Source organism: Triturus cristatus, chromosome 5_1 (genome assembly GCF_964204655.1).
Source record: "Triturus cristatus chromosome 5_1, aTriCri1.1, whole genome shotgun sequence".
NCBI classification, from domain to species: domain Eukaryota; kingdom Metazoa; phylum Chordata; class Amphibia; order Caudata; family Salamandridae; genus Triturus; species Triturus cristatus.
Window position 1 is genome coordinate 21,264,283 of NC_140587.1, and position 12,126 is coordinate 21,276,408.

Consider the following 12,126-nt stretch of genomic DNA (forward strand, 5'->3'; position numbering starts at 1 on the left):
ACAAAGATTATTTGTGACAATTCAATTTTAAAAACAGGATCGTAGAGCTCCCGGCTTCTGCCTCAGGAGTGTGCTAGGTTCCAGCTCTCTCAGAATCTCATTTATAAAAAACTGAAAGGCCGCCGGAGCGTTACACAGTCCGAACGGCATAGCGCAATACTCGTAGAGGCCACACTTGGTACGAAATGTCATCTTCCACTCATCTCCCTCTCTGACTCGAATCAAATTATAGGCCCCTCTCAGATCCAGTTTAGTATAAATGGTGGCTTTTCTGACCTGGTCCAAGAGATTGGAGATAAGTGGAAGAGGGTATTTGTTTTTTACGGTGACCTTGTTTAGGGCGCGATAATCCAGACAGGCTCTTAGGCCACCTTCCCTCTTGGGTATAAAAAAAATAGGGGAGGAAACAGGGGATGTCGAGTGTCTTATGAACCCCTTATTTAACATATCTTGCAGGTACACCGTAGTGGCTAGTTTATGGGAGGTCTGAGAAACGAGAAGACTTGGAAGAGCGACCTCTGTACTCCCCAAGTTCTTTAGTTTTCCGACTGCACCGTGATACCTGTTCTACCGATGACCGGTCTTTGAGCAGTCTTGGGTTTGGAAGGGCATTTTCTAGTGAAATGTCCTCCCTTACCACAGTACAAACAGAGGTTCAATTTCCTGCGTTTCTCTCTTTCTTCCGTGGTCAGTGGACCTCTAATACCTCTGATCTGCATGGGTTCACTGGTGTTCCTAGATTCTTTCTTTTCACTTCTCGCCAAAAATAATCGAGAATAGTCCCCTTTGGTCTTTTCTCCTTTTCTCTCATTTAGGCGATGATCTAACTTAACCACCAGATCCATGAACGCAGAACAATCTTCCGGGGGGTGAACAATCTGCGAGAGTATGTCCTTAAGTTCGTCTTTTAATCCTCTGTAAAACAAAGATGTCCTCTTATCTTCAGGCCAGTGGGTTTCTGTGACCAAACAATTAAAGGTGGTAATATAAGTCAATAGGTCCTTCGACCCTTGCTTGAGGTTCAATAATTCATTGTCACTGGCCTGCATGTAGGAATGTCTAGCAAAAAGGTTCCTCATTTTATCCTTGAACAACGCTAAATTGTACAATATGGGGTCATCATTTTCAACCAGTGGCACTGCCCACAGTGCTGCATTGCAACTCAAATAGGAAATTATAAAAGCTACTTTTGCTGCGTCATCGGGAAACGAGGCTGCTCTACAGAGGAATTGCAAATGGCACTGATTCATGAACACCCCATATCTATTACTATCCCCATTTAATCTCTCGGGCATGGCTAGAGGTGTCTGAGGAGGGGTGACCACTGTGACGTTTACAGGAGAAGGGGTAGATTCTACAGGCACGGAAGCAGAGGCGGGGGCGGGAACTTGAAAATGTGCAGGTAGTATGTAGCTACGTTTATATTTAGGGATGAGTTCTGTAGCCCTAACCTCCTCTTGTTTGTGCATCTTCAACACACTTATTTCGGAGAGAAGGAGCTGGTTTTCACCTTTTACCAACTTAAGCTCCGTTTGAAGGTTGACTACAGCAGCCGCTAACTCTCGCATGGTGCTTTCTGTAGTCTCGGCAGGCATAGCCTCATCCATTAGGACTGTACCGGAAAGCGGGCTATAGTCTTCCCTCGGGGGGAATACAATTTCGTGGGCTTGGCTTTCTGTCAGACGCCGGCGGGAATCCCAAGCAGAAGTACCACGTTCCCCAGGAGCGAAGAGAAAATCTCTTCCTTTCTCAACGATACCGCCTCCCCAGTATTTAACTGTATACACTAGAGGAAGACAACTACCGTCAAAAAATGAAGAGACCAAGGAGGATTATCTGACAGGGTCCAAGGAAGCCAGAAGCAGCGGGTCCAGTTCACTGAATGTAGTATCTATATATATAATGACAAAACATGACATATTACATAGGAGAACACTGTTTAACACCTACACAGCAATCCACAATTGTTCTCTTAACTAATGGGTTGTGCACTATCCCACACCTACCTTTATAAATGTTTAGGAGCCAATTTCATTAATGATGCTGGAGTATGAATAACCCTGGTCTCTTTAGGAAGAAAATGATCTGTTCACTTCACACGAACAAAAACAATGTTCAGCCTGTCTTACAGATGATTTCTCCGTTAGGCTATTATAGGGAGAGCTGAGAGGAGGAAACGAGATCAGCTTCTATCTTACAAGAGGAGTCACCACTGCCACACGCAGCCAAACAAAATAACGAGCTGCGAGCGGCAAAACAAAATACCAGAAATGGCAATGTTCCATTAATTAACGCGTCCTCGCGTTGCCAAAATGCAGGAGAAGGGTTAAGTGCTGACCGCTGGGGCCCAATAATCAGCGCGTACTCTCGTAGATTCAGGATAGTTTTGACATTCAACGAAGAGAAACATACAGAAGCCTCCGTGGAAGGGGGGGGGGAATCAGTGCGAATAGTGTGGTACGGCTGCTAGGGCACTTCGTTTTACAAAAGAGGACAAAAGATGAAAAATAAGGCTTAACTGGAGAGGGAAAAGCCGGGTTTGTAGTCCGTGACCAGTGACACACCTTGTTAGTAACGGCTGCAGGAAAACACGTTCTTTCAGGAGGCTACAAATTCAGGGCGATGGGAAACAATCCAAAAGGTAGCAGGGGAAACCTGACGTCCAATTCAGCAAGCAGGTTGTAACCAGGAGTCTTCCAGATAACGATGCACAGGGCAGGGTCCACAATGAAAGCCAAGCACAGAGGCAGAGTAGCGAACGGCTTAAGACCCTCCTAGTCACATGACCTGTCCCAGGGCAGTATGGGACAGCACACAACCCCCTTCACTCGCTAAGCATTGTGGGACAGGTAGTTTGAAATGCTATACAGGACTTTTGGGACCTAACACTGAGTGTGCTCCGCGAGGAGCGATGCCATCCATCTGAGCGTGTTGTCTTTGATTTTGATCTGGTGTAGTCAGCTGATGAGTGTGGGGTGAGAGAGGGTGTTGAAGGCTGCTGAAAAATATCAGGACAGCTGATTCTTCTCTTTCGAGTAGTGTGCAGATGTCATCAATTGGGGTCATCAGGGCTGTCTCAGTGCTGTGGCTGGCTCTGAAACACAATTGGGAGAAGTGAAGTAGGTTGTTTCTCTTCAAGTGTTCAGTGAGTTGGAGGTTGATGGCCTTCTCCAGGACTTTACCTGGAAAACGGGAGAAGTAAGATGGAGCTGTAGTTTTGGAAATCGTTGGGGTTTGCCAAAGGTGTCTTGAGGAGGTATCTGACCTTTGCATGTTTCCATGCATCAGTAAAGGTGACTGTGGTGATGAAAGGATTGAGGATTTTGTTCAGCCGGTGACTTATCTTGTCACTTTTAAGGTTGAAGAGTCGGTAGGGGAATGGGTCAGGTGGTGCTCTAAAGTGGATGGATTTCATATTGTTCAATACAGCAGGCCACCTCTGCTGTATTGATCAATGGCTTGCTCAAGCCTATTGTGTGGCATCAAGATAAAAATCTACATAAAAAGGCAATGTCAGAAGGTAAAAACTTGACCGGGCCCTAATGCTCATGACATTCGATCCGCGCTCCATCGAGGGTGGCCTGAAAGTTTATCTTTAATCAGGGTCCTGCATGACCCAATAGCAACAGCTGGTGGTTTTCTCCTTCAGCTGCTATAAAGCACATTTTTACATGTAATCTTTAAACATTTATATCCTAGGTTCCCTACCTTGGAAATGTGTTGTTTTAGTGTCATTTTGAAGATTAAAATATTCTCTAGTTTTATAAATTGGTGTTGAATTTTGTATTGTGTGTTTTGTCTTTCTTGTTTACTGTTCAGGTGATAATTCATTCTTTAAACAGTTCATCAGTAAAATTGCCATGGGTTGAGCAAGGATTAGTTTATTTAGACTTGACCAGACGTTGTGGTTTAATAACTAGCTGTTAATACCTACCTGCACTTACTAATGAAGAACCTTCCAACCACCCCCTACATGACCGAATGAGTCTCACCTAGCCTACTGTGTCTGGAACGAGCCATGACCGATACCATTCCCTTTCACCCTACCTGGGCTGATCCCCTGATAATGGAAACGGCTCAGAGGACTGGTGAAGTGCTGCAATAGTTACGACGGTCACCGGAAGCAAAACCAAAACTCATGACGTATGACCAGGAGACCTAATGCTTCTAAAAGATCGGAAGAGGGTGAAAGTTCCAGTTCCCATTTGAGCCTCAACTGTAGGTGCTCAATGGATTATCACAAAATGGGAATAAGAAATGGTTGCCCACAATATCCCCCCGTTTGTGCTATTCAGACACATGCAAAATCAAAGGGGATGATGGACAGAGTGTTGAACATTGCAAGCACTCACCCTCAGTCAACTGATCTGGGTTTATTCCATCATCATTCTTTAGCTCACACCGCCACCAAAGTTCAGACATGGCCATATGCAAATCAGTCTGACCCTGTGCCTCATGGGAACAGTCCAGCCCGAACTGCCAAGACATGTCCTCCCTGGACCGGAAACAAGCATCCAGGGACCGGTTTCGGGTTCATAACCCTCATCAGCCAAGCTATCTTGAATCCAGTGGCAAAGTGAGCAAGGTACGCACGTCTGGGCATACCCTGCCAACTTAGGGCGAACAAAGCAAAACCAAAGGGGGTGATGGACTGAGTGTTGAACATTGCAAGCACTCACCCCCAAGTCAACTGATCTCGGTTTAATCCATTATCATTCTTTAGCTCACTCCGCCACCCCAATTGAGACATAGCCATATGCAAATCAGTCTGACCCTGAGCCTCATGGGAACAGTCCAGCCTGAACTGCCAAGCCATGTCTTCCCTGGACCGGAAACAAGCATCCTTGGACCGGTTTCGGGTTCATAACCCTCATCAGCCAGGCTATCTTGGATTCAGTGGCAAAGTGAGCAAGGGACCCACGTCTGGGCATACCCTGCCAACTGCGGGCAATCAAAGCAAAATCTAAGGGGATAAGGGTCAGAGTGTTGAACATTGCAAGCACTCACACCCAGTCAACTGATCTGGGCTTAATCCATCATCATTCTTTAGCTCACTCCGCCACCCCAGTTCAGACATGGCCATATGCAAATCAGTCTGACCCTGTGCCTCATGGGAACAGTCCAGCCCAAACTGCCAAGCCATGTCTTCCCTGAACCGGAAACAAGCATCCGGGAATCAGTTTTGGGTTCATAACCCTCGACAGCCTGGCTATCTTGAATCTAGTGGCAAAGTGAGCAAGGGACCCATGTCTGGGCATACCCTGCCAACTTATTGTGAACAAAGCAAAACTAAAGGGGATGATGGACGGAGTGCTGCACATTGCAAGCACTCACCCCCAGTCAACTGATCTGGGTTTAATCCATTATCATTCTTTAACTCACTTTGTCACCCCAGTTCAGATATGGCCATATGCAAACCAGTCTGACCATGTGCCTCATAGGAACAGTCCAGTCCAAACTGCCAAGCCATGTCATCTCTGGACCGGAAACAAGCATCCTGGGATTGGTTTCAGGTTCATAACCCTCATTAGCCAGGCTATCCTGAATCCAGTGGCAAAGTGCACAAGGGGCCAACGTCTTGGCATACCCTGCCAACTAAGGGCGAACAAAACAAAACCAAAGGGGATGATGGACGGAGTGTTGAACATTGCAAGCACACACCCCCAGTCAACTGATCTGGGTTTAATCCATCATCATTCTTTAGCTCACTCCGCCACCCCAGTTCAGACATAGCCATATGCAAATCAGTCTGACCCTGTGCCTCATGGGAACAGTCCAGCCCGAACTGCCAAGACATGTCCTCCCTGGACCGGAAACAAGCATCCTGGGTCCGGTTTCGGGTTCATTACCCTCATCAGCCAGGCTATCTTGAATCCAGTGGCAAAGTGAGCAAGGTACGCACGTCTGGGCATACCCTGCCAACTTAGGGCGAACAAAGCAAAACCAAAGGGGGTGATGGACTGAGTGTTGAACATTGCAAGCACTCACCCCCAAGTCAACTGATCTCGGTTTAATCCATTATCATTCTTTAGCTCACTCCGCCACCCCAATTGAGACATAGCCATATGCAAATCAGTCTGACCCTGAGCCTCATGGGAACAGTCCAGCCTGAACTGCCAAGCCATGTCTTCCCTGGACCGGAAACAAGCATCCTTGGACCGGTTTCGGGTTCATAACCCTCATCAGCCAGGCTATCTTGGATCCAGTGGCAAAGTGAGCAAGGGACCCACGTCTGGGCATACCCTGCCAACTGCGGGCAATCAAAGCAAAATCTAAGGGGATAAGGGTCAGAGTGTTGAACATTGCAAGCACTCACACCCAGTCAACTGATCTGGGCTTAATCCATCATCATTCTTTAGCTCACTCCGCCACCCCAGTTCAGACATGGCCATATGCAAATCAGTCTGACCCTGTGCCTCATGGGAACAGTCCAGCCCAAACTGCCAAGCCATGTCTTCCCTGAACCGGAAACAAGCATCCGGGAATCAGTTTTGGGTTCATAACCCTCGACAGCCTGGCTATCTTGAATCTAGTGGCAAAGTGAGCAAGGGACCCATGTCTGGGCATACCCTGCCAACTTATTGTGAACAAAGCAAAACTAAAGGGGATGATGGACGGAGTGCTGCACATTGCAAGCACTCACCCCCAGTCAACTGATCTGGGTTTAATCCATTATCATTCTTTAACTCACTTTGTCACCCCAGTTCAGATATGGCCATATGCAAACCAGTCTGACCATGTGCCTCATAGGAACAGTCCAGTCCAAACTGCCAAGCCATGTCATCTCTGGACCGGAAACAAGCATCCTGGGATTGGTTTCAGGTTCATAACCCTCATTAGCCAGGCTATCCTGAATCCAGTGGCAAAGTGCACAAGGGGCCAACGTCTTGGCATACCCTGCCAACTAAGGGCGAACAAAACAAAACCAAAGGGGATGATGGACAGATTGTAGAACATTGCAAGCACTCACCCCCAGTCAACTTATCCATCATCATTCTTTAGCTCACTCCGCCACCCCAGTTCAGACATGGCCAAATGCAAATCAATCTGACCCTGTGCCTCATGGGAACAGTCCAGCCTGAACTGAAAAGCCATGAGGCACAGGGTCAAGACTGATTTGCATATGGCCAGGTTTAAACTGAATTGGCATGGTGAGCAACAGAATGATGGATTTAACCCAGATCTCTTGACTGGGGGTGAATGTTTTGATGTGTTCTGCATTCCGTCCATTAATTGTGTGTCTTTTTATTTCTCGCTCTAAGTGTGCCAAGTATGCCCAGACGTGGGCCCTGTGCTCACTATGTCACTGGAATCAAGCTATCCTGGCTGAAGAGGGGTGAAACCGGTCCTAGGATGCTTGTTCCGGTCCAGGCTTGGCAGTTCGGGCTGGACTGTTCCCATGAGGCACAGGGTCAAGACTTATTTGCATATGACCATGTCTAAACTGGAATTGTTGGACAAACACAAATACAATAGCACACGCAGAATACACTGGTTTACTTCACAACAATAGTTTGTACACCTTACATTACTAATGACTGGGTTGGACTCGGAATGCAAACCAGCCCTGGCAATTGAAAGGGGCCGTGGAAGGCGGGAAAGACTTCTGCTTTTGGTACAGGGTCCGATATTATAGCACTGAAGTAAAACCACCTCCTGTACCAAACAGGGCTGCACAGGTCCAAAACCAACCCCCATTCCTCCGGCTCACCGGGAAAACTCCCATTGCCCACTATGCCAGTCCGTCCCTGACTACAAAAATGCAAAAGCACGCCAATGAATGAGTCTTGGGTGGGGACCCAGACCGTTCACAACCACATCAATGAGACCAGGCTTTCCAACCTCAGGAGATGGACTGATCCCTCACCAGCCACCCCCGACACCCTGAAGCCAACTATTGACAGCTGGACAGTCCTCATCACCAAAGTCACACTGAAGACGACGAAGTCAATCCTCTCCGGAACCGCCACGGACCCCTGTCCCCACCACATCTTCAACAGAGCTGCCAACACCATCGCACTGATGCTTCTTCACACCATCAACCACTCCCTAGCAAACGCCTCCTTCCTCAACGACTGGAATCACGCCGAGATCAACCCCCTCCTGAAGAAGCCCTCGACGGACCCCATAGACCTCAAAAACTACAGACCCATCTCCCTGCTCCCGTTCCCAGCGAAAGTCATTGAGAAAGCCATCAACAGTCAACTCGCCACCTTCACCGAGGAGCAAAACATCCTCGATTCCTCCCAATCCGGCTTCAGAAAAAAACACAATATAGAAACTGCCCTCCTCGCCTCAACAGACGACATCCGTTCCCACCTGGACAGAGGAGAAACAGTAGCCCTCATCCTCCTTGACCTCTCAGTGGCCTTCGACACAGTTTCTCACCGCACCCTAACATGCAGACTTCAGGATGCAGGGATCCAGGACAAGGCCCTCGACTGGATCCACTCTTTCCTCTCCGGTAGAACGCAGCAGGTCAGACTCCCTCCTTTCCTCTTGGACCCTACACCAACGACATGCGGAGACTCCCAGGGATCCTCCCTCTGCCCCACTCTATTCAGCGTCTACATGGCTCCACTCAACCCCATCGTCAGAACCCATGGACTCAACATTGTTTCATATGCTGACAACACTCAACTCATCCTCTCCCTATTCAACGAACCCAACGCAGTCAAACACAACTTTCAAGAAGGCATGGAAGCAGTTGCCAAATGGATGAAAAGCAGCTGCCTGCAACTTAAAACTGACATAACAGAAGTACTCATCATGGGCCCACACCCAAGGCCTGTAACGACAACTGGTGGCCACCCCGCCCTCGGAAGCCCGCCCACCCCCACAGACTACACACGAAAACTCGGAATCATCCTGGACTCCGAACTCAAAATGGACCACCAGATCGACTCCGTCGCATCCTCCTGCTTCTACACCCTCTGCCTCCTACGTAAGACCTTCAAATTGTTCCCCCTCAAGCACAGAAAGACCGTCACTCACGCCCTCGTTACCGGCAGACTGGACTTCGGCAATGCAGTCTATGCCGGGATAAACAAAAACCTCACCAGCAAGATACAAAACATCCAGGACGCCGCCGCAAGACTGGTCCTCAACCTGCCAAGACACTGGCACATCTCCCAGGACATGCGCATACTCCACTGGCTCCCCATCGGGGCTAGAATCACCTTCAAGATTCTCACCCATGCACACAAAGCCCTCTACAACACCAGACCAGCATACCTGAACAGCCGACTCGAATTCCACGCACCCCAAAGGACCCTACGATCAGTCCAGCTTTCCTATGCCGTGGTCCCCCGTACCAGGAAGACCAGATCGGGAGGCCGCTCCTTCCTTGCGGCAAGAGCCTGGAACGCCCTACCGCTCCACCTCAGAAAGACGACATCACTCCCCATCTTCACGAGAAACCTCAAAACATCGATAGACCTCCTCCTTGATAAACTGGAACCTGCACCTCCCCTCCTCCCCAGCACCGCGAGACGCTTATGGGTGAGTAGTCGTGCTTAACAAGCACATGATTGATTGATTGATAGTTGTGAAGCACCAGGAGTCCATCTCACCAGCGCTGGTGTTGCATATGTAAACCAAAAGAACAAAACACAGGATGGAGCTAGAGAGGGCAAAAGTGACTGAACACAGCGCCTAGGTGCGATTTGCCACTGAGAATAGCAAAACAGGGGAATGGCCGCACCTCCCAGTACCAGCGCACCACCCAATACCAGTGACAAAAAGCCAGGATAATTAAAAGCAGAGGAAAGTGCTGATGAAGCCACAAGTCCCCACATCACACAGACCCCAGCCAAAGTGTGAATGGAAGTCTAGTGGCCCGCCTTGACCATGGCAAAATAACGACCATTTATGTGTTCATGTACATCCCAAAAGAATACACAGATGTCACACACACTTCTTGGCACTTTAAAGTGGTAGGTTGCTAATACAAGAGGGCTGGTACCACTGTGGAATGATATGTTGGAATGTGGCAGGCTATGGCCAAGACAGCATGTAGTGCAGAAGTGTGAAATGATACGCAAATGAAAAAACTGAACTCAAAGTGCTTGGTAATGAATATCATAGCTGCTACACCCGGTTTTACGTACAAACTCCAGAGATCCAAGAGGGAGAGTGAGGCGTACATAGTGCAACACATTACGCATGGGCACATGGGGAGCATTCATGGTGCGGGAGAAGAAGTAGATAGTGCAACAGTCCAGCACTGTGTATATGCGGGGACAGCAACCAAACAGGGTGCGTTTTGTGAGTGTGTGCATCTGTGCTCTGGCACATTGTCCTTGTTTCACCCACCTGCACCCAGACATATCTGCATGGTAACCACCTCCAGCTCCTTGGCGGCCAGCCTCTGCATCTGCACTGCTAATACTAGCACCTTTGCTCTGGTCATCACTGGTACTGAAGTGGATGCCTGCCTATGCCCCCGGGGGATGATGGAGTGCATGTGATGAGGAGCGTTGTTGGAAAGTGGATTATTAGTAGTGGTAAAGGTATATCTACCACTGGCAATAAGGCCACTAACACAGTCTAGGGCCCAGAATAGGTCTCAGAAAATCATTCCCATGCTCAATGCTTGGTAGCTTGGCTGCGAGCAGGTCGGCTTAACTTCAGAGACACGCATGTAAAGCATTTAAAAACACTGATTCAGACATCAGTTTATAAGCAATGCCCACGGTGTTTAATCTTGAGGAAGGGGTGACAGAAGAAACAGAAATGCACATCTCACACATCTTGTAGTTAGGCTACTGGAAGTGAAGAGACAAGTATAGCATAAGGTTTTTTCACTGGGGAATTTATGGTGGGTCCCTGAGTAAAGGATTGTCCCACACTCCTGACATTTACAACATCAACCCTGCAAGTAAAGTACATCACATCTACCACACTATACATCACACTCAATCCACCAGGAGTGTTTTGAGTAAAGAAGCATGCCACAAGCTGATGGAGGTTCAACATCATATTAGCACAAATAAGCTTGTTTGAGAATAGACAATTCTTTGCTGTTATCTGTTTGGTATCTGTAGCCATGATGAAGTTGTGATCATGATGAAACATGTGTTGACTACTGTGAAGAACCATTTGGAATTTACAATAAAGTGCTTGTAAAGAACAAGATTGAAGGAGCAACATGTATCGGAGACTACATTATTACTGATGCATTTACAAATTTGCGTGTGCCGTATGGACGCATGTAGGTTTACATAGAAACTCGAGTGGGGCTCTAATTTTTTAATGTTGGGTGAACATTCTTCCCTTATGTTCACCGTATTTACTTGGTCTGTGTCTAAATATTCTGTGATCATTCTCAAGTAAGTGCCAGGGAACCCTTTTCCACCCTTCTATTTGTGCATCATATCATCACAAATGATGACATCTGTTGTATTTGGTAGTTTAATGTTGTACTGTTTTCTAGATGTGACTATGATTAGTAATGGTTATATCATTATCCTTCTAACTAAGTGAGTTTACATAACATAAATTGCGGTGGCAGACAATACGTTTAACATACTATACTAACTGTTTTATTTCCTTTTAAGGTTTTGTGTTGCAGTCACTAGTCATCTTCTGACACATAACTATTTTCCCCAGTATTGAACATCTATTTACTGTGAGTGTTTAAGGCATCAATCTTTTGCATACCGGTCATGTTGGAAAACTCTCCATCTGCACATGGCACACAGTCGAAGCAGCAGACTGGCTTCCCTTCTCTTGGAGCTTTGCGGTACCCTGGGAGACAGCTCTCACTGCAGACAGAGCGAGGAGCCTGTGAAGTGAAGTCAAAGAAAGAAGAAGCTGGGATACATTTGTTGAGTGGCAGCTGCTTCCCACCCCGCAATGCTTCTTTCACCACAAGCACTTATGTCCATGTAGACTCATCTGCTTAGGCACAAAACTGTAAAATACATTTTTTAAATTGCATGATTTTTTAATTGATTTGAGTATGCTTTACAAAGATTTGGAGATCATTAAGTGTTATCCATTTAATGTTGTATTGTTTGGTTGAAACTTCAGATATATATGTTTTAAAAATGTATTTTTCGGGGTAAATATACTAATATTTCAATGGGTTTTATGCAACAAAGCATTTTTTATGAGTCAAATTTA

The 12,126-nt window shown here is 47.2% G+C and overlaps 1 pseudogene; it reads right to left on the bottom strand.

Annotated features, from left to right (window-relative positions):
* LOC146829981 (vomeronasal type-2 receptor 26-like) overlaps nt 1-11,776 on the bottom strand; it is a 50,852-nt pseudogene extending 39,076 nt beyond the window's left edge.
* Between the last annotated feature and the right edge of the window lie 350 nt (nt 11,777-12,126).